This window comes from Amblyraja radiata, chromosome 4, assembly GCF_010909765.2.
Source record: "Amblyraja radiata isolate CabotCenter1 chromosome 4, sAmbRad1.1.pri, whole genome shotgun sequence".
NCBI classification, from domain to species: Eukaryota; Metazoa; Chordata; class Chondrichthyes; order Rajiformes; family Rajidae; genus Amblyraja; species Amblyraja radiata.
In genome coordinates, this window is record NC_045959.1 from 24,659,011 (window position 1) to 24,682,625 (window position 23,615).

At 45.3% G+C, this 23,615-nt stretch overlaps 1 protein-coding gene across 2 annotated transcripts in view; it reads right to left on the reverse strand.

Annotated features, from left to right (window-relative positions):
- Positions 1-22,483, reverse strand: part of zhx2 (zinc fingers and homeoboxes 2) — an 87,058-nt gene extending 64,575 nt beyond the window's left edge. Inside the window, exon 1 of one of the 2 annotated variants that reach the window (XM_033019093.1) lies at positions 22,310-22,483. The gene's annotated coding sequence lies outside the window, so the exon portion shown is untranslated. The other variant, XM_033019092.1, reaches the window with a different exon arrangement.
- Between the last annotated feature and the right edge of the window lie 1,132 nt (positions 22,484-23,615).

Consider the following 23,615-nt stretch of genomic DNA (forward strand, 5'->3'; position numbering starts at 1 on the left):
TGCGGTACCCCACTAGTCACTGCCTGCCATTGTGAAAAGGACCCGTTTACTCCTACTCTTTGCTTCCTGTTTGCCAGCCAGTTCTCTATCCACATGTTGTGTTGCTCTGTGATTCTATGACGATTCCAGATTTCAACATTTTATATGAACAAAGATTCCTGATCTCACTCATGAACAACCTGTTGTAAATATTAGGATTGTGCGGTTGTGTTCCAGATTCACAAAGTTAAAGGCACGTCAGCGTGGTTTAAGCAATAGGGCAAATGTGTTCAACAAATATTTTGTTACCTTGTTCTTGAGCACCCCTCACAGGGGCACCAGTGGATGAAGTACATTTAGATTTCCAAAAAGTACTAAAGGTAAGACATCATGAAAATTAGGGCTCATCGGATTCAGATAACCTGGATTAATCGAGGCTGAAGACCACAAGAATAGTCATTTGCACAACAACTGTGCAAAACCAATGGAGTTCTGTGATCAGTATTTGAGCTTCAGTTATTATTAATCATTTAGACAAATGGATGCAGCGTATCGTATCCAAGTGTGCGAGCATTACAAAACTAGGTTGGAAAGGAAGTTTAAGTAATTAAACATGAAACTGACAGATGGATTATATACGTAGATTGTAAAATTATCTGTGCTGATAGGAAGAATAGGAAAGGGGGAGATGCAACTGAATTATCTGAATGGTGGCCGATTAGGAAAGGGGGAGATGCAACGAGACCTGGGTGTCATGGTACACCAGTCATTAAAAGTAGGCATGCAGGTGCAGCAGGCAGTGAAGAAAGCGAATGGTATGTTAGCATTCATAGCAAAAGGATTTGAGTATAGGAGCAGGGAGGTTCTACTACAGTTGTACAGGGTCGTGGTGAGACCACACCTAGAGTATTGCGTACAGTTTTGGTCTCCTAATCTGAGGAAAGACATTCTTGCCATAGAGGGAGTGCAGAGAAGGTTCACCAGACTGATTCCTGGGATGTCAGGACTTTCATATGAAGAAAGACTGGATAGACTCGGTTTGTACTCGCTAGAATTTAGAAGATTGAGGGGGGATCTTATAGAAACTTACAAAATTCTTAAGGGGTTGGACAGGCTAGATGCAGGAAGATTGTTCCCAATGTTGGGGAAGTCCAGAATAAGGGGTCACAGTTTAAGGATAAGGGGGAAATCTTTTAGGACCGAGATGAGAAAAACATTTTTCACACAGAGAGTGGTGAATCTCTGGAATTCTCTGCCACAGAAGGTAGTTGAGGCCAGTTCATTGGCTATATTTAAGAGGGAGTTAGATGTGGCCCTTGTGGCTAAAGGGATCAGGGGGTATGGAGAGAAGGCAGGTACGGGATACCGAGTTGGATGATCAGCCATGATCATATTGAATGGCGGTGCAGGCTCGAAGGGCCTACTCCTGCACCTATTTTCTATGTTTCTATCTATGTTTCTATGAAAGCAGATGCTTTATTTTAGGCTTAGAAACAAGAAAGTGTTGGTATCCAAAAGAGATTTGGTGCTCTCCTAAAATGTAACATGCAGCTACAGCAGCCAATAGTGCATTTGGCAAGTTTTGCCAAAGGGCCTGTTTCCACAGTGTATCACTCCTATGACTCTATTATGTTGTAGACTTCATTATCGCATACTCATAATATCTGTAATAGTAAATCAATCATAACTAGACTAAAAGACCTACAACAACATCTTCTCATGGTCTTGTCCGTAACAATGTGCTTTGTATTGGCTCAGGTGGATTGGGTCTGCTTACCATCTGACCTCGCATGTCGTTCCACATCTTTTTCCATCCCTGGCCACCACACTTTTGCACAGAGATTTTGTTTAGTTCCAACAACTCCTAAATGTCCTTCATGAGCCAATGCGATCATCCTTGATCTCGGCTTTGTTGGCACTACGATCCAGTTTCCTCTCAACACACACTTTCCAATTATGCATAGTTCATCTCTGATAGCTTGCACATATCCTGTGTGGACATTCCTGCCAGTCACCTCTTTGGATACTCTTTGTAACATTTTGTAGTTCTGGATCCTCGTCTGACTCTTCTTCTGCTTCCCTTGTTCTCATTGCCCATGGTGTAGTGTGTACTGTGACAAATCTTACAAACAATTCTGCTTCTGTCTCCAGTGTAGACCGTTGCATCTTGTCTACCTTCAGCAATCTGGATAATGTATGTTGTTCTTTCCAGTGATGTGAATCACTCTGTATTTTTACTGTTGGAGTCCAAGCATCCATGTTTCAATCTGGGCACACAGGTTTGGATCGAGGGGAGCAGTTCGTCTCTAACGGTTTATGGTCTATCCACAACACAAACTCAATGCCATACAGGTAAGCATGAAAGGTCACATTCCAACTCCAAAGCCAAAGCCTCCTTTTCTGTCTGGAAGTATCTTTTTTTCTACTTCCATCAATGACCTGCTTGCATACGCTATGACTCTCAATTGTCCCCCATGCTTCTCGACAAGTATCCCTCCCAGCCCCACTGGACTTGCATCGGCAATAACTTGGGTTGGCGCCATTGGATCATAGTATCCAAAGTATGGGCACTCATCAAACTCTGTTTCAACATCTGAAATGTGGTTAGCTCTTTGTTCCAGACCAAACACAAAGTACACATTCATTCCTTGTCAACCTCCTGTGCTCTGCCACAGTAGCTAGGTTTGAATAAATCTTGCACAAAAAAACTCACCAAACCAAGAAAACTCCTTACTTTCACAGCTTCAATCTTGCCCTCAGCTGGATTGATGCCATTCCTGGCCATCTTGTGACCCATAAACACCAACTCTGAAACCACAAGCAAACATTTGTCCACATTCACTGCCAATCCAGTAGCCTTCAACTGAGCTAGTATCTGCCCAAGTCTCCCATCATGTTCCTCATGTATGGTACAGGTGCACAACCTTTTATCCGAAGATCCAAATAACGAAAACCTCCGAATAGTGGCCATTTTTTCAGTCCTTGAAGAAAGGTCCTTGAAAACGTTCACCGAGGGCGGCCCGCAGAGGTGACAGCAGAACCTCCGGTCGGTCCTCGAAGAAAGGGGAACTAAATCCCCATTCATAAAAGGGAAGGTTAATTGCAGATTAAGCACAGGAGGGTATATTGCGCGGGAGGGTTAATAATTGACAATATGCTGCTGCCTGCCCGCTGAGTTAAAAAGTTCCCACGGTAGACTCACGATACACAGTGTTTCGTGAGTCTTGCGTGGGAACTTTTTAACTCAGCGGGGCAGGCAGCAGCAGATTGTCGTTCGCTTCAGTTTCACCCCACCTACACCCCTCTGCTTCCCGGCCATGTGTGTGACCCCTTCCCTCCCCTCTGCACCGGCGCGGGGGCTTTGCACTGTCTTCAAGTCGGCGATACCAGCAGGACCGTGCCAGTTACCGGCGACGTCAGGACCAACGGGACACCGACCCCCAGGCCCACTGCAAGCACAGAGATCCCAGAGACCCACAGCCAGCAGCAGCCCAGCCCCGTTCCAACTCCAGAGGAAAACTGCAAACTGGCCGGAGACGTCAGGACCACCAGAAGCCGTTCCCCGAGCTGCGCCCCCTCATCGGGACATCGACCCCCAGGCCCACTGCAAGCACGGAGATCCCAGAGACCCACAGCCAACAGCAGCCCAGCCCCGCTCCAACTACAGAGGAACCTGGGTTGCGGATGACGGGGCGCAGCTCGGGGCGTCGTAGGGGCCCATCGGGGAACGGGTTCCTGTTGGTCTTGATGTCTCCGGCCACCTGCCATCCTCCGGGAACTGTACCGCCCTTGCAGGAGAGTGGGGTTGTTTGCAGTTGCAGAGGGAGGGGGCAAGGGCGGTACAGTTCCCAGTCTCAGCTCCAGTCCAGGGGGGTGGCCGGAGACGTCAGGACCAACGGGACACTGACCCCCAGGCCCACTGCAAGCACGGAGATCCCAGAGACCCACAGCCAGCAGCAACTCCAGCCCAGCCCCGCTCCAACTCCAGAGGAACACGTAGGGGCAGAAGCTGATGGTGTGCAAGGTACGTCTTGTTCTTGGGGTGGCGGATGAGGGGGCGCAGCTCCGGCTGTGGGCAAACTGCCACTTGTCGCCGTAGCGGCCCATCGGGGAGCGGATTCCTCTGGAGGGGGAGGGGGGTATTGTGCTGTTTGATCGCCCCCTGCTATCCCAGGGACAGGGAGACACAGCGGCTTTTTAGACTGGTGGGCAATCACTTCCAAAGTTCTGCCCACACAGTCAGTACACCTCTCCTACACTGCATTTCATACAAACATTTATTCTGCAAGAAAAAACTACATTGAAGACTCAAACTCGCGACCGAGTTTACTGCCGGGATCAAGGCGCAAACTCGCGACCTTGCGGATACGAGCCGAGCACTCTACCACTGAGCCAGCCATTAAAATCTACGCTAAAAACATTCCATTCCGAAGACCGACAAATTCTGAATTACGAAAAGTGTCTGGTCCCAAGGCTTTCGGATAAAAGGTTGTGCACCTGTACCATGAATAATGATATAATCTGAGATGTTTGCAGTTCCAGGAATCCCTTGAATTATCTTGTTAATTTCATATTGGTAAATCTCTGGTGCTGCTCTTGTATCGATAGAATTCACAATGTGTTGCAAAAAGTAATTATTTTCCTTGACTCCAACCGATGTTAACCCCACTTTAGATCTAGCTTTGAAAATACTATGCTTGTAGATAGCCCTTCTAGGACCTCATCGACAGTAGGTATGGGGTGCCTTTCTCTTATTCTTGCCTCATTTACTTGTCTCATGGTTGTGCTACAGGATTTTGTAGGATCCTGGCCACACACTCATCTCCCTGCTACCTTCAGGTAGAAGATACAGGAGCCTGAAGACTGCAACAACCAGGTTCAGGAATAGCTACTTCCCCACAGCCATCAGGCTATTAAACCTGGCTCGGATAAAACTCTGATTTATAACCACTTTCTGTTATTTGCACTTTATCAGTTTATTTATTCATGTGTGTATATATTTATATAATGGTATATGGACACACTTATCTGTTTTGTAGTCAATGCCTACTATGTTCTGTGTGCTTAAGCAAAGCAAGAATTTCATTGTCCTATACAGGGACACATGACAATAAACTCACTGAACTTGAACTTGATTTTGACTTGACGATCACTTAATTTTCCAATGCCTTCAAATACTAGTTTGAACTTTGCCTTTAAGTCCACATATGACTTCAGTGAGTTCACATTTATCCCAATGTGTAGCACACCTAATGGTTGAGCAGTCTCTCTGCTCATGAGTGTCTCTCCTTTCTCTTTGATGACCACAAATTCAGCTCTAAGTGCTTATCTCCTGCTTGGACCTCTGTCCTTGAAACATCCAACTGTCTGGTGGTTTTTGATGCTGTACAAGGATACAATTTCTTCTCACAATTTCTTGAAATGCATCGTATCTTATTTCATATATCTTATCTTATTTCATTTTAAGTTTTCCCACAGTATCAATAACATAGTAATAGATACTGGAAGTGATAGCAATGTCTACTCCCACACCTCCAATTCTCACTGGCACCTTTGCGTGCTTATTGTTGATAGCAAAGGCATGTTCTGCATCCATCAGTGTTTCGTCACATTTACCGTCACACAGACCTTCATCAACATTGCGGAAATGTTGATCGTATCAGACTCTGCCCCCATCTTCCTCCAAATCTATTTGTTTATCCATCATCTCTCTTCGGTTTGCCTGGGGTTCGACACTTCTTTGCAAAATGGGTATTTTTTCCCCCTCACACTTGCTGCATGTTTGACCCCTGGCAGAGCAACATGAATCCTTGGCAAAAATGTCAAAGTTCTCACATCTAAAATACTCAGTCACTTTCAGTTTTGGAATGACCATTAACATGTCCATGTCCATGTCCCTTGCTAGTGCCAGTAGATGTCACCCTGTTAATATGGCTTCCTCCATCTAATCTCATAGTCTGAAACTGAGTTTCCACGGCTTCAAATAATGCGGCAATTGTCAGTGTTTCCCCTAATGTTAGTGTGTCACATTTATTCAACAACTTGCATCGCAATCATTCGATTTGCAACTTTGTACAAACCTTAACCCTGATTTCATTCTTCAACTCAGCTCCATAGTTGCAGCCCTCGGAAACGTGATGCAATCTGTGACAAACTGAGCAATGCTTTCCCTCTCTCCGTGTGTCATCTGGCTAAATACATTTTGGTGAAATGTAGCATTTGTTCGCACCACATAATGCTTCTACAAAGCAGCAACAGCCATCGCATAATCTACTTTGCCTCCTGTCTCTGGAGGTGTTTTGAAAGTCTTCCGAACTGAAGCTCCAGCAATGTACAAGAACAATGGTCTCCATCCTGTGAGCTGCGCTGGAGTTTCTCCTTCAACATACAGTCCAAGGCCACCTGCGTAGGCATCAAATTCACTCACAGTACTCTCTTCTCCACTCAGGCTGAATGAATTCAAACTTCTAATTCCAGCTCATTTGTTAAACATGATATCTGCTTCAAAAACGGAACTGACCAATTACTAGTTCATCCGCATCGCCAATGTCAGATCCTCGTCTTGATCCGAATATAATAAACATCTCAAGGACACTGAACATAAACGCTTTTTTATTCCGCCATTCATTTAAATACCGGTAACATGTGCCCTCTGACCTTTCTGACATAGTAACACGTGATACATTTAAATAAGACGTCCGTTACCACGACACAGTCAAAGAGGTTCAACTTACTAATTGATAAATTGGCCATTTTCAGAAGTGACCAATTTTGATACAAATTGAAAAAAGCTGATTATTTGTGAATTCAGTGTGCAGTCCCAAATACTGCATCCGATCAGATGCAGATTATTTGAGATTTACAGCACATTTGTATTTGCTTTTTGTCAACAACATTATAACAGTTCCATGATCCTTAACTCTCTGCCTACTGATGAATAAAATACATTTTTTTCCTTGGATTAAAAAAAATTAGCAATAATCTCAAAATAAATGTGAACAGTCTGTTCATCTGGTGAGTTTTTCTGATGACTTTATATAGTTTAAAGGTTCTTTGCGCAATAACACGTTTGCATGAAACCAGACACAATTGAAACATCTCAATGAGACCACTTCGCATTTGAGGCTCCAGAGACTAGAGTGCAAGACAAACCATATGGAGAACGTATAACAAGGGAAAAAAGTCACAAGGTCAGGTGCGGGAATGAGAAACACACTGAACAGGATTGAGAAAGAGAATTGTTTTTTTTAATCCAATTCTGTGTAAAAGATAGTTGGGCATTCATTTAATGGGTTTTTACAGATAGAACCTCTCTCTCAAATTAATTTCAATGGAAAGATTGCCACCAGTCTCTATACACAGCAGCCCAGTTTTAACTTGAGTACAACCAAAACATTCCTTTAAACTGTTAAATTTAATTTAAAAAACTTTTTTTTTGATAACCTACAAGTTACAACATTTATAAAATAACATTAATACTACTATTACTCGATTTAAGATGCAACATGAGCCAACACAAAATGGGGTATTGTCTTATTAATAAAACCAATTATAATATATTACATAAACATATTTCTCAGCTCATCTGAATTATTAACCTTCTACAGTGCATTCATACAGAAAAATATTTCCCTAATCATTGCTGTAGCATCAAGCGACAATGTGCCCGACATCTTGAGAAGAAATTTGCATCCAAAAACACAACCTGCTTCAGAAAGACATCTGTGGGAGAAGTTCATGGCGGGGCAAACTCATATTCCTAAAAAAGGAGGGTATGTCATATTGCAAAGGTATGCGAGGTGATGCTTTCACCATGCAATGTGTACACCTTCCTATTTGGTATCTACAGCAGAATATTCAGTATAAAGTGGAGTTAGTGTTTGTCTTGTGAAATCAAGGGGAATCTTCACCCCCAGTTGCTGAGGTGAAGCTTTCTCCTTAATTTGATGTAGCCCCTTGATGATGCTTTCCTTAAAGTGCACTGGAAGGGGGTGCAATTGTATTCACCGATGGAAGGAATGGCAGCAAGAAAAAACAAAAAGTTATACAGTGAATGAGGCCAAAAGACACAGAGGTCAGAGTGAGAAAGGAGGCAATGAAGAATTAAAAAGATAGTGCTTCTGATCAATCCAAAGGAGTTGCCCTGAGTTTCTAGCCAGTCACTCTTTGGGTGCTTGCACTTTTTAAAACAGAAAGGTGACTATATTGTGAAGGATAAATCATGACACCCAACTGGGCCCTGGCAGAATCTGGAGGCAATCGTCATCCATGCCACTGCTACTCATCTTTGTTGTGAGAAAAGTCCCAGCATTTCATTTTATTTCAAGTCTTCCAGCTTCTAGAGTACAGACACTCCCCAATTGATACAATAGGCGACTTACATAAACGTGCACTTACGTCAACAATTCTGAACTCAGCCCCTTGCGCAATCAAGGCAGTTTGAACTTTCCACAACACTGAATGATCACTCAGGTTTACATTGGAAACAAGCCAGCAATGGCAACGGTCCTGATTCAGAAGGCCATGCGCTACCGAGAGTGCCTCAGACGCAGTCGAGACAATTAATACTCCAAGTTACTTTGGACACGGGGTGGGGATGGTGGTTCCAACTTAAGCAAGGGTTAACGGAATATAACCCTCACATAAGTCGGGAGTGTCTGCATATTCCCTGAAGGCCAGAAATCACATGAAAAGTGGCTGTCTTCCGTTGTTGCAGAGAAGTGTGCTGCATCCTCACAGCAATTTTGGTTAGATTTGCAAACCAATAATTTGCTCTGACTTTGTTTTTGTATTTCAAAAAGTGACAATGCAGACATGCGTAAGGATTATATTACGTGAACACGGGTGCAGGTTGGAATCACCATCCCCATCAGTGGAGAAAGAGGGCAAACATTTTCCTGATGCCTGGCAATTGCTTGAAAATCTGCTGCAAAAAGCAGTTAATGCAGAAAAAACTTGGGTTCAGCGGCATCTGTGAAGAGGGCATTGGTGTTAGCATTTCAGGTGTAAAACCAGAGTCAGGATCCTGCATTAACTGCTTTTTGCAGCAAATTTTCACACATTTGCCATGCATCGGGGAAAAGTTTGCCCTCTCTCTCTCTCCACTGATGCCATCTGAAAAAGACACCACAAAGAAAGTTCATCAACATCATTACTCCCTCAGAGGTTTGCGAAGATTCGGCACGTTCATTAGTGATAGGAGCAGAATTAGGCCTTTTGGCAGCACCCAAGGTCAGGATTTAACTAGGTCCCTGGCACAGCTCTATCAAAGTTTGGCTGATACACAAAGTTATTTTTGTTTTTCCATAAGGTCATAAAGGATAGTGTCTACTCCACCATTCAATCATGGCTGATCTATCTCTCCCTCCTAACCGAATTCCCCTGCCTTGTCCCCATAACCCGACACCCATACTAATCAAGAATCTATCTACCTCTGCCTTAAAAATATGCATTGGCTTGGCCTCCACAGCCTTCTGTGGCAATTAATTCCACAGATTCACCACGTGAATGGTGCCAAATACCACATGGATCGAACTTCTACAGGTGTACTGACTCATTGTGCAGCCTTTGCCTCCACAGATGCCTGTTGCGGTAAATCAAATGCCAAAAAACAAAGGAGTGGATGTTGCCCGCTCCATCACTGGTATAGACATCCCCACCATTTCCCCAAAAAGCAGCTAATATCAAAGACCCAAACACATCCCTGGCCACACTCGCAGTTCCCTTAAATGACCTGGAGAACTTGGTTGGGTTAAGACGTGGTCGTCTGAAGAAGGGTCTCGGCCCGAAACGTCACCCATTCCTACTCTCCAGAGATGATGCCTGTCCCGCTAAGTTTCTCCAGCATTTTGTGTTTACCTTAAATGACCCGACTGATTAGTCTTACGCCATTTCTAAAAACAGGATGTCTGTTTTTACATTTTTTGATTCTAAACAAAATTAGATTGCATCTATCATTGATATTGGTAGAGTTCCACACATTATGAAGTTAGAAACAAAATCTGAAATGCAAACAGATGAAACCAACGTAAGATACTCTACTAATGCAGAATTAAGCCAATAAAAACTTCACAGTACATCAAATTATCGAATGATAGAAAAGAGGCCCAGAAAACATGAAGGTAGACAAAAATGCTGGATAATCTCAGCGGGTGAGGCAGCATCTATGAAGTGAAGGAAACAGGCAACGTTTCGGGCCAAAACCCTTCTTCGGACTGATGTGAGGGTGGGGGGGGGGGGGGAAGAAGAAAGGAAGAGGTGGAGCCAGTGGGCTGAGGGAAAGCTGAGAAGGGGAGGAGAACGTAAGTACTACCTGAAATTGGAGAAGTCAATGTTCATACCGCTGGGGTGTAGACTGCCCAAGCGAAATATGAGGTGCTGCTCCTCCAATTTACGGTGGTCCTCACTCTGGCCATGGAGGAGGCCCAGGACAGAAAGGTCGGATTCGGAAATGGGAGGGGGAGTTGAAGTGCTGAGCCACCGGGAAATCAGGTTGGTTATTGCGAACCGAGCGGAGGTGTTTGGCGAAGCGATCGCCAAGCCTACGCTTGGTCTCATCGATGTAGAGCAGCTGACACCTAGAGCAGCGGATGCAATAGATGAGGTTGGAGGAGGTGCAGGTGAACCTCTGCCACACCTGGAAAGACTGCTTGAGTCCTTGAATGGAGTCAAGGGGGGAGGTAAAGCGACAAGTGTAGCATTTCTTGCAGTTGCAAGGGAAGTGCCCGGAGAGGGGGTGGTTCGGGTGGGAAGGGACGAATTGACCAGGGAATTACGGAGGGAGTGGTCTCTGCGGAAAGCAGACAGGGGAGAGCCTCATCTATGGTAGAAGAGGGGAACCCCCGTTCCCTGAAGAATGAGGACATCTCCGATGCCCTGGTCAGGAACACCTCCGATGCCCTGGTCTGGAACACCTCATTCTGCGGCATAGACGGAGGAATTGGGAGTAGGGGATGGAGTCCTTACAGGAAGCAGGGTGGGAAGAAGTGAAGTCCAGATAGCCATGGGAGTCAGTGGTTGAGCATCAGTCTGAAGAAGGGTTTCGGCCCGAAACGTCGCCTATTTCCTTCGCTCCATAGATGCTGCTGCACCCGCTGAGTTTCTCCAGCATTTTGTGTACCAGCCATGGGAGTCAGTGGGTTTATAGTGGATGTTGATCAGGAGTCTATCACCTGCGATGGAGATAGTGAGGTCAAGAAATGGTAGGGAAATGTCAGAAATGGTCCAGGTGTATTTGAATGCCGGATGGAAGTTAGTGGTGGAATGGATGAAGTCAGTGAGTTGTGTGTGGGTGCAGGAGGTAGCATCAATGTAGTCGTCGATGTAGTGGAGGTAGAGTTCGGGGATAGGGCCACGGTCCGCCTCGAACAAGGATTGTTCAACGTACCCATCAAGGGTACCCTACAGGCATAGCTGGGGCCCATGCACGTGCCCATAGTTACGCCTTGTATTTGGAGGAAATGGGAGGAGTCAAACAAAAAGTTATTAAGGGTAAGGACCAGCTCCGCTAGGCGGAGGAGAGTATCAGTAGACGGGTTTGGTTGGTTCTCCGGTCGAGGAAGAAACAGAGGGCCTTCAGACCCTCCTGGTGGGGGATGGAGGTGTAGAGTGACTGGACATCCATGGTGAAGATGAGGGAATGGGGGCCTAGAAAATGGAAGTCCTGGAGTCGACGAAGAGCATGTGAGGTGTCTTGAACATAGGTAGGGAGGGAATGTGGAAATAAGTTCGGTGGGGCACGAACAGGCAGAGACAATGGGTTTGCAGGACAGTCAGGTTTGTGGATTTTGGGGAGAAGGTGAAATCGGGCTGTGCGGGGCTGGGGAACGATGAGGTTGGAGGCTTGGGAGGGCAGGGAGCTGGAGTTGATGATGTCAGTGATGGTGCTAGAGATAGTGGCCTGGTGCTCGTCTGTGGGGTCATGGTCCAAGGATAAGTAGGAGGAGGTGTCTGGGAGTTGGCGCGTGGCTTCAGCCTTGTAGAGATCAGCGCGCCAGACTTCCACGGCACCTCCCTTGTCGGTGGGTTTGGGTTGTTACAGAGCGAGTGGAGGGCTGTACGTTCAGGGGGGGAGAGGTTAGAGTGAGACAGGGGAGTGGAGAAGTTGAGGCGGTTAATGTCCCGCCGGCAGTTTAAAATAAAAAGGTCTAAAGCCGGAAGAGGGCCATGAGGGGGAGTCCAAGAGGAGGGGGTCCGTTGAAGACGGGAGAAGGGGTCATCAATGGGGGACTCCTCCACATGGAATAACGCTTTGAGATATGTCATGATATTGGTTAACTGCGAGAAATGTTTTGTTTAACACAGATAAACAGGAGCAGCATGACCGAAGCTTTAGTGTGACTGTTGTCAAGGCAACAATGGATGACCAGTTATTTTAAACTAATCCCACACAAACAACAAGCACACACTCTTTTAATTAATTAGTCTTAATGTTTAGTTCTAATGGCAGCAAACCCTAATATTTTTACGGATATTTTCCAATTCTGAAATAGTGAATATTTTTAAAAGCTGAAAAATGTCAGATCAATAAAGAGTATGGCTTCAGCCCATGTTCAAAATACATAGGTAAATGCAGTGAAGTTCCCACAACCAATGTACAATTTTGTGAATTAATAACGGTATTCTTACTGTTACAAATTAACAGCAAAATTTAACCATGAATGACCATCTGTTAGACTTGGGAGTTTTGAAACGACAACAGTTTTCTTGGTAACAAAGGCCGAGAATTCAAAGCTGTGAAACCCATGAGCAGTTCAGGTAAAAATGAATGAGGAAACGGCCAATTTTATAGCCATGAGACTGTAGGACATTTTAGCTATCCCCAAGGTTAGTTGAGCCAGACATTTAAAAAAGGTAATCTCAGATGCAGTGGACATTATCAAATCAACAGCTAAACTGTTAAAGGGAGAAATAAATTAAAATCTATTTTTTGCCGTGAAAATACTTAAAATTCATTCAAAATTTGTTTTAAAGGAAAATAATAAGCATTTACATTTCTAAGTTGCATCACAAAAAAATTATATTTTATAAATGTCAGCACAAAATACAACAAATATATTTCAACTGTAAACTGGACAAATTTGAGTGGAATAACAACTCCTACAGTTAACAGAAGTCTCTCCTTTATTCGTTTCCAGTTATCACCTACAAGCCTGTCTCAACACATCCCATTTCACCATCTGGATTCATCTGCTTATATGGTTCCATCTATCACCTTCCCACTGAAGTACAAGGCCCTAGCTCTCACTTCTAATCACTGACCATCTTCCCTCTACACACGGAGTGCTAATGTAAGACCTCGACCCAAAAAGTTGACTATCCCTTTGCCTCCGCAGATGCTGTTCGACCCGCTGAGTTCCTCCAGAAGTTTATCTTTTGCTCCAGATTCCAGCATCTGCAGTCTCTTGCATCTACTGATTAACATGTTTGTTTTGACTTCTGTCAGTAAAATTCCATTCAGATTATTACAATTGCTTATTCTCGTTACAAGCACAAAAATGTTATGCACAATAATAGATAATATTTCAGAGAGGCCAAGTACATGGATGCCTGCCGCTCAAATGCCATTTAACAAGTGAGTGATGATGACTAAAGAATGCTTCTTTCTAATTCCCAATAAAAACTAAACCAATTCTACAAGGGGATATACTGAGACGTGGAAATAAGAACACACTCATGTGGAAAATTAACTCTTTCTTGCCCTATTTTATTCTAAAGGTACTGGGAATGGGCTGTCAGGAGTTGTTTTGAGGCAGCAACAAATATTAAGATTAAACCCATTTCATGCCCAACACTCAGATTTCCACAGTTAGAAAAACAGTGACATTAAAACCCTTATCCTTTCTGCTCAGTTACTAAATTGACAGCAGGATGTTATTCACCACCAACTGGATGATGAAGAAACAAACTAGCCAGACAGGAAAGTTCAAAGCCACTAAAGTTGCAAGGAGTTTTGCAAGAAATTAGTCATAGTTTAAAGCACAAATCGTGGGTCAGTGAAAAGCACACCACACTCAACCTATTGCTGAATCATCCACGTATGTGGAACATCACTTGCAAAGCCAACATTTACTGTCCATTCAGTGCCGGAGAAACTCGCAAGGCCAGGCAGCATCTGCGGAGGGAAATAGACAGACGTTCGGGTCGGGAGCCTTCTTCAAACATTGGTGTCTAGTGTCTCAAGTGTCTTTATTGCTCTGATCTGAGAATGATGGCTGAACAACAAAAAATAAACAGTTTTTTGCTCATAAACAAAAGGAACGTATTGGATAGTCAATAGTCAGATTATTCATCACCTACACAGTAACGTGCAGTGAAATGAACTTGCCAGCAGCGGTACTATAAAAAAAGAACACACAATAGACAATAAAAATTTAACACAAAAACATCCACCACAGCATTCATCACTGTGGTGGAAGGCACAAAGTTCAGTCAGTCCTCCTCCATTTTCCTGGCTGGATCAGCCAGCCTTTGATAGAGCTGTGCTGGGGACCTGGTTAAATCCTGACCTTGGACTGCGTGGAATTTGGACATTCTCCCTGTGACTGTGTGGGTTTCCACTGGGTGCTCCAGTTTCCTCTCACATACCAAAAGACGCGTAGGTTTGTACGCTAAGTGATGTCTGTAAATTCGGAGAAGGGTCTCGACCCAAAACTTCACCCATTCCTCCTCTCCAGAGATGCTGCCTGTCCCGCTGAGTTACTCCAGCTTTTTGTAAATTCTCCTAGTATGTAGGAAGTGAATGCAAAATTGAGACAACATAGAACTAATTTGATAGGGTGATCAGTGGTTGCGTGGTCTCGGTGTGCCGTTGGGCCCGTTTACATGCTGTATCTTTCAATCAATTAATCAATCTATGGAGGGAATAGATAGACAACGTTTTCGGCTGTGATCCTTCTTCAAAAGCTAGCAAATTTCCTCTACTGAAGAATAATAATAAACCACAGTTACTTTAAAAGACTATCCAGTTGTTCCATACCAGATTTATTTAATTAACTACCATGGTAGGATTTGAACTCACGTATCTGGCTCCCCGTCTATGCCTTTGGCCATAGTAATTTAATCAGTATGCCACTGTACCCACTGAATCTTGTGCTGTGCTCTGGCTTTATTCCATGTCAGTCACAACCTTCAAATCAACACACACTAAACCCCAACTTTACTAAAACTTTGACAACCACAACCACTTTCTACAAAATTACTTTACAGCAGAAATGTACAATATCAAATTATACACAACACAGTAAACATGGAGCCCAGATGACAAAATATGCAGATTGCCTCACATTTATTGGAGTCACATCGTGAACAAGGTCTCCACACTGTCAATACACAATAGGTGCAGGAGTAGGCCATTCGGCCCTTCGAGCCAGCACCGCCATTCACTGTGATCATGGCTGATCATCTACAATCAGTGCCCCGTTCCTGCCTTCTCCCCATATCCCTTGACTCCGCTATCTATAAGAGCTCTAACTAACACTCTCTTGAAAGCATCCAGAGAATTGACCTCCACTGCCTTCTGAGGCAGAGAATTCCACAGATTCACAACTCTCTGGGTGAAAAACCTTTTCCTCATCTCTGTTCTAAATGGCTTACCCCTTATTCTTAAACTGTGGCCCCTGGTTCTGGACTCCCCCATCATTGAGAACATGTTTCCTGCCTCTTGCGTGTCCAATCCCTTAATAATCTTATATGTTTCAATAAGAAATCTCTCATCCTTCTAAATTCCAGTGTATACAAGCCCAGTCGCTCCATTCTCTCAACATATAACAGTCCCACCATCTCAGGAATTAACCTCGTGAACCTACGCGGCACTCCCTCAATAGTCCAGTAATGTATTCACGTAGATACACTGTCATAAAATTCTCAGCAAATGCACTTGGAGTTGTTTATAAAAAGCTCACGGAGATATTCATAAAACCTAGATAAACACCTATTTAGCCCAAGCCCAAGCAAAATGCATAAATCTAATCAGTAATACAATATCACCCGTTTGAGTTAACTGAGGAAAAAGAAAACCTTGCAAACAAAAGTTTAGTCATCTCCTATACTTTAAAACTTTAAACCCAAAAAGAGAGTACATTAAGTGTCGATTAGGCTAATCAGACGTGAATGCGTGCATGGGCGTGCAGAAAGCTGCATGCAATAACGCAACATGTCATTACTCTTCGCAACAATGTTCAGATACATTTCTTCACTTAACTATTCTAGCAATTAAAGAATTGTTGCATGATATCTAATGTTTAAAATTGAAATTTCCTACATCACCATGCATTCCACCCGACATTTTAAACGAGAATTGAGATGCGAGAGACTGCAGATGCTGGAATCTGGGGCAAAAGATAAACTGCAGGAAGAACTTAATAGGTTAAGCAGCTTCTGTGAATGCAAAGGGATGGTTGGTGTTTTCAGGTAGGGACACTGATCAAGGCACGAGTATTCCTGGCTATCATCCACACACGAGAACAGTTTATATCTGATATAATCTGAATTTATGATACAAAAGATCTCATGAGACAGCATTATTTAAACTTGTAAACAAAAATCCAGAGGAATAAATGAGCTGCTTGAGGAACTCAGTAGGTTACGCAGCATCTGTTGTGGGAAATGGACAGACAACGTTTTGTTAACCTGCATCAGGACCGGATGTCACAATCTGAAACATCGATTGTCCATTTGCCTCCACATATACAATACAATACAATACAAATTTATTGTCATTTGAGCCCCAGTGAGACTCAAACGAAATTTTGTTTCCACAGCCATACAAACAAAAACAATGTCCTACAGACATACACACAATTAAATTCACACAAACATCCATCACAGTGAACCCACTGTGATGGAAGGCAAAGTCTTTTCTCTCCCCTGCTCTCAATTTCTCTCCCGATGTCCAAGCCCCAGGCGGGTGATGCTAAGTCCCACGGCCATTTTAGGCCGCGCGGGGCGATTTACGGCCCCGCTCCCGGTCTGAAAGTACAAGGTCGGAGCCCCAGCGTGCGATGGTGAGTCCCACGGCCATGAAGCCGCGCCGGATGATGTACGGTCCCGGTCCGGGTCGTTCCAACCCCGCGACACGGGCTGGAGAAGTCGCGTTGCGGGAGCTCCGGGAAGCGGTCTCTCTCTCCACCCAGACCCGCGAGCTCCCGATGTCCCGGTCCACCGGACCTGCGGCTGCGTTGCTGGAGCCTCCGAGCCCCAGGAGTCGAGTCGCAGCAGCGAGTCACCACCGCTCCCCACGCTCCGAGGCCGGCCAGCCCCACGATTTAAAAAAACACAAACACTACATTTAACTAGACAAAAATAAAAAAAAGACAGACAGGCTGTAGGAGCCGCTGCAACGAGTCGCGCCGCCACCAGGAGTATGCTGCATATGCTGCCTGACCTGCTGAGATGCTCCAGCACTTTCTTTTTGTATCGTTAATGTTGTTCATTTAATTTGTTCGTACTGATTGCCTGCTATATTTCTTTGGGGAACGCTGTGCCGGCCTGTACCGGATTACTGTCACCCCTGGTGGACACAGTTCACTTACCTTCTCACTGCCACCAGGCTTCAGAACACAACACTTTCAAAGTTAAAAAATATAAAGCTCCCTATCACAATATTCAATCTGAAAGATACAAATTGGGGAAATGATGGGAACATCCTGTTCTGAGAGTCTCGGCCAAAACATCAATTGTCCGTTTCCCTCCACTGATGCTGCTAGACCTACCTAGTACTTACGGTAGCTCATTTCTTTGCTCCACATTCCAGCATAATCTCCATTCAAACTTATATTGGATGCAAGTGATCTTTATTTTCCTCCCTTCCCAACAACAGCCCAAGCCTCACCCTTTAGATGCAAGTATACTAGAGGCAGAGACACAGGTCTTCGGCCCACTTGCCCATGCCAACTTCTTTGCCCATCTAAGGTGATCACATTTGTCCACATTAGTACCTTACCCTTCCATGGAACACAAAGTACTGAAGTCACCCAGGATAGGCGATGTTTTGACTCAAGTCTGATTTAAGCAAGTAAGTTTATTAGCCAAGTATTCACATACAAGCAATTTGCCTTGGTGCTCCGCCCACAGGTAACAACATCTGATGAGGGGCCTTGACCCAAAACATCATTTATTTAGACCCTCCAGAGATGCTGCTTGACCCACTGAGTTATTCTAGCACTGTGTGTTCCACGCAAGGTGCCCGGATCTGCAGTCTTGCCTTGCCTCCATAAGTACCTGTCAATTGCCCCTTAAATGTAATAACACAAACAATCATTTCATCCATAGATTTAATCATTTCTTGCTTGGGAACCTAAAAGGATGCACAGAATAAGTGGAGATTCATTCCATCGGAATGCAATGTTGGATGTTCACCCTTCATTCTCTTGCAATCTTTTAACTTCAATTAATATCCTGAATTCAGTCTCTTTGCAAAATGATCAACTAGTTAAACAGTATAGAAGCACGGTTCAGACAAAATGTCTGCAGGATATTCAACGAAGACATCCAATTTTCAACATCAGCAGAAACAAATGAGTAGAATTTAAACACTCTTTAAAGAAGAATGAAAATCAAAACAGCAGATGCTGGAAACATCAAAATAAAAACTAAAATTGCTGGAAATACTCATCGGGTCAGGCAGCATTTGTGGCGAGAGAACACGTTTAATATTTCAGGCTAAAGTAACTTCGTCAGAACTGGGAAAGAGAGCTGATGAAGGGGCTCGGACCAAAAACCTGAACTCTGGTTTACTCTCTCCACACATGCTGTCAAACCAGTGGAGTGTTTCCTGTATTTTCTGCTTACAGGTACAGTTGAAATTAACCCTTGTATTCACCACATTTTCAGGAATAAAGAGTGTGGAGATCAGTAGATTTTGTCAGTCGCAGTGATGGACTGACACAGGCCGGGAATATGCAACTGCAGCTCCCCACACTGGTGACAAGACAATTACAAACACAGCCAAAGGAAAAATATGTTTTTCAAAAAGAAAAAGTAATAACTGTTTTATCCCTTAAATTTAATTTTGGCTGAACTACAACTTAAAATGTCCAAGAAAACATAACAATTATATATTCCCATTTAATGCACTGAGAGAACATGGAGATCTAAAAGAAGATCTGCTGTGCAAATGTTGAGAGGCTTGGAGGATGCAGTGTCTAATACAAATTGTTCATTTGTACAAATACAATTTAAAACTGATTTTTTGTTGTAATCTAGCGTTTGGATTTTTTTGCAGTTTTATTGGACAATTTGAGTTGGTTTCAAACTACGATCAAGTGAGCATAATAAAGCATCTTAAGTGTTACATAACCTTCATACAATTTTCATAGTTTTATATATTCAGAGATAACCAATTGACACATTACCAGATTAAGCAAAGCTTTAGGTTAGACACAGATACATAGAAAATAGGTGCAGGAGTAGGCCATTCGGCCCTTCGAGCCTGCACCGCCATTCAATATGATCATGGCTGATCATCCAACTCAGTATCCCCTACCTGCCTTCTCTCCATACCCCCTGATCCCTTTAGCCACAAGGGCCACATCTAACTCCCTCATAAACAGACTTTCGAGATACATAGATACTCCGCACCTGTGGTCAGGATCAAACCCGGGTCCCTGGCGCTGTAAGGCAGCAACTATACCGCTACGCCACTGTGCCACCATATAGACCTAATATATTTATGAACAATTCTCAGTACTTTAAACATTGTGCTTATATGTGCTCTATAGAAACATAGGACATAGAAAAATAGGTACAGGAGTAGACTATTTGGCCCTTCGAGCCAGCAACACCATTCAATATGATCATGGCAGATCGTCTAACATCAGTACTCTGCTCCTGCTTTTTCCCCCAATCCATCGATTCCTTTAGCCCTCAGAGCTCAGTCCAACTCCGTCATGAAAATAAAAAATTCTTGCTTCCAATATTTTACCAGACAAATATCAGGATCACACAGCAAGGTTGAAGATGTTAGATCCCCTTGCTATAAACAGGACACACGCATCCTTAGAGTCTCATAGCACTGAATCAGGCTTCTCAGCCTGCCTTGTCTATGCCCACTTCACTAATCTTTCTCTGGTCTGGACTATTCAAATTCAAATACCTCTCTAAATGTCTCGCAAGCATAGTGATCGTATCCAATTATTTCACCTCCTCTCATTCACATTCAGGATTCAATGAAAATGGTTTCAAAGTTTCAGGGAAATATTACTAAAGGTGTCACTTTGAGCGATTTCACAGGGGAGGAAAAGGGCCCACAAACAAATCCATAAATGTGTAACAATTTCTGTCATGGATTGTGACTGTCCTGAGTAGGGGATAAACCCAGGGGGACAGGGTGAGTATACACCCACTTGCTAGGCTGTACACACGGGGGGAATAGAACTGTTTGTTCCTCAACCCCTTGGGGCACAGGGCAAAGGTACTACGAGCTGGCACTGTGGAAAATTTAAATTCCACGTAGTGAGTGAACAAAAGCCCTGTAGTCTCAAACCCAGCTGCTACCGTCACCACACACTGAGGCTCTGACACATCACGGCCTTTGATTCATCCACTGATTCAACAGTACAATTGTTTGGGCTTCAAATGAACAAATTTAGTTTAAGAAAGTAAAAATCCAACTTCTTCCAGCTTTTCCATCCCCTCCACCAACAATCATATCCAACTTTGCTTACAATCATAGACCCACCCCTTCCCCCCACCTTGCTCGCACTCCACCACACCCCTCCCCACAAAACCTCTCCCAAACATTCACCTGACCTCTCCACCACCATCCCTTCCTCCCCACCCCACTCCTAACCTCTTGCCCCCACATCGCCTTCATCCTTCCGTTTTCGCACCCATCACCTATTCCTAGCCCCACCCCCCCCCACTCACACACCACCCCACACACACCACCCCACGCACACACACACCACCCCACGCACACACCACCCTACGCACACACACACCACCCCACGCACACACCACCCCACGCACACACCACCCCACGCACACACACACCACCCCACGCACACACACACCACCTCACGCACCACACAACACCACCACCCCGCACACACACCACCCCACGACACCAACCCACACCACCCCACGCACCACACACACACACCACCCCACGCACACACACACCCCCCACGCACACACCACCACCCCACGCACACACACACCCCCCCACGCACACACCACCCGACGCACACACACCACCCTACGCACACACACACACACCCCCCACCCACACACCACCCTACGCACACACCACCCCACGCACACACCACCCTACGCACGCACACACCACCCCACGCACGCACACACCACCCCACGCACACACCATCCCACGCACACACCACCCCACGCACACACACACCACCCCACGCACACACACACCACCCCACTCACACCACCCCACGCACACACCACCCCACGCACACACACACCACCCCACGCACGCACACACCACCCCACACACACCACCCCACACACACACACCACCCCACCCACACCACCCCACAGTCATTCACCTGCACCCCTTCAACTTTCACTCACTCACTCACTGCCATTCAACTGTCTCCCCTCCCCCTTCAGCCTCCCTTGCCCTTTCACCCGCCACCCTTGACCGTAAGACCACGCCCTCCCCCCTACCCCAACCTCTAAACCCAGGGCCACAACTCCACCACCACCCTCCCCCGCCCACTCGCCCAAGTAGCCTCAACTCAAGGCGAGACCGCGCACACAAAAGCCGCCAAACACGGTAAACACCAACGATCCTATAGCAGAGCTCCGCTACAGGATCCTTGGTAAACACCCTCCACTCACCCCCACCCCCACCCCCAGACTTGTGAAGACATGAAAGCCCGGGCTGGAAGCGCTGCCGAGCGGGGGCCCAGACAGACAGACAGACAGACAGACGGGCGGGCAGACAGACAGACAGACAGACAGCGTGCAAGGAAGCAGCAGCAGCCACCACCACCACCACCACCAACACCGCGGCCATGTTCCGAAGCGTCCAGTCGGAGACATGTTTCAGTCGGCTCCCGCTCTGCCTCTGGCCGCGGCCCCGGGAGGAGAGTAGAGGAGAGGGGGCTGGGGAGCGGGGAGAGGGGGGTGGTGATCGGAAACGCAAGGGACGGACAGGCGGCCCGCTTCTCTCCCCCCCTTCCTTTCTTTCTTTCCCACTCCCTCCCCCCTGGTCGTCCCGGCAGCCGGCCAAACTTTCCTACCTGGATACATTGTAGCGCTTCTCCTGGTTACAATGAATCGCAGCGCGGAATGTAACACCATCGGGGAAGGCAGCCCCGCACCCGAGCACATGACCGCAACGTCAGCGCCAGCATTTACATACCATACAAGCAGCCACCTCCTCATGTCCTCATGTGTGTGTGTGTGTTTGTGTACAGGGGAGAGAGATTGCCATCCAAATTACCCCTCTCTTTCTCTCTCGGTGCTACCGCCATCCAAGTCTGGAATCTTGCTGTACCGTGAACTGTTGATACGGAACCATGTCCTCCACCCTCCCCTTCAATAAGAAATGACACATGTCTCCACTTCCTTGAGAAGTTCCGTTGTCAAAACAAGCGGATGGTCTTAAAGTAACAGGTCTGTTGTGATGCATTCAGCGCCAATCGTATTTGTTCAGAAAAAAAGTAAATATTCACCTTTAATGGCAATTGTGCCCTTGCATTCAGTTCCAGTCGTATTTGTATTTAAATAAAAATAAAGATTCACGTTTAAGTGCAGATGTTTAAAGAACGCGATAAACTGCTGCTAAAATGTAGAAACCAAGAACTGCAGATGGTGGTTTATGCCAAAGAAAGATCAAAAGTGCTGGAGTAACTCACCGGATCAGGCAGCATCTCTGGAGAATAGGGATGGGTGATATTTCGGGTCGGGACCCTTCTTACGACTGATCTTTCAGTCTGAAGAAGGGTCCCGACCCGAAATGTTACCTATCTTTTTTCTCCTGATATACAAAAACTGCTGTTACTAAAACTGCTGCTGCTGCTGGGATCTAAAACTACGGGTGTCAGAGGTTATGGGGAGAAGGCAGGAGAATGGGGTTAGGAGAGAGAGATAGATCAGCCATGATTGAATGGCGGAGTAGACTTGATGGACCGAATGGCCTACTTCTGCTCCTATCATTTATGATCTCTTGTGATCTAACACCGAGAGGCTGGAAGAAATCAGTCAACCAGTCAAGCAGCATCTGTAGAAAAAGGAACCAGGCAAGGTTTCGGGCCAGGAATCTGTCCTCAGACCGTTCTCAGTTCTGGGGATTGATGCGGTGTACGTATGGTTGAACATATAACAGCAATAGTGCAGCTGCAATTGTCGTCCCCGGCCGTCCAAATGCCTTAGTAATCTGACACTCAGGGGTACAGCAGGGGTTATCGAGTTAACATCGATCCACAAAACACAAAGTGCTGGAAGAACTCAGCGGGCCAGGCAACATCTAGGGAGGGGATGGACAGACAACTGAAGAAGGGTCCCGAAACGAAATGTCGTCTGTGGAACTTTGTTAACTCGATGAACCCAGCTGTGTCCCTGAGTGTCAGAATACTAAACTATTTGAACGTCCATTCTCACTCCATATGCTACCTGACCCGCTGAGTTCCTACAGCGCTGTGTGTTTTGGGCAAAATTCCAGCATC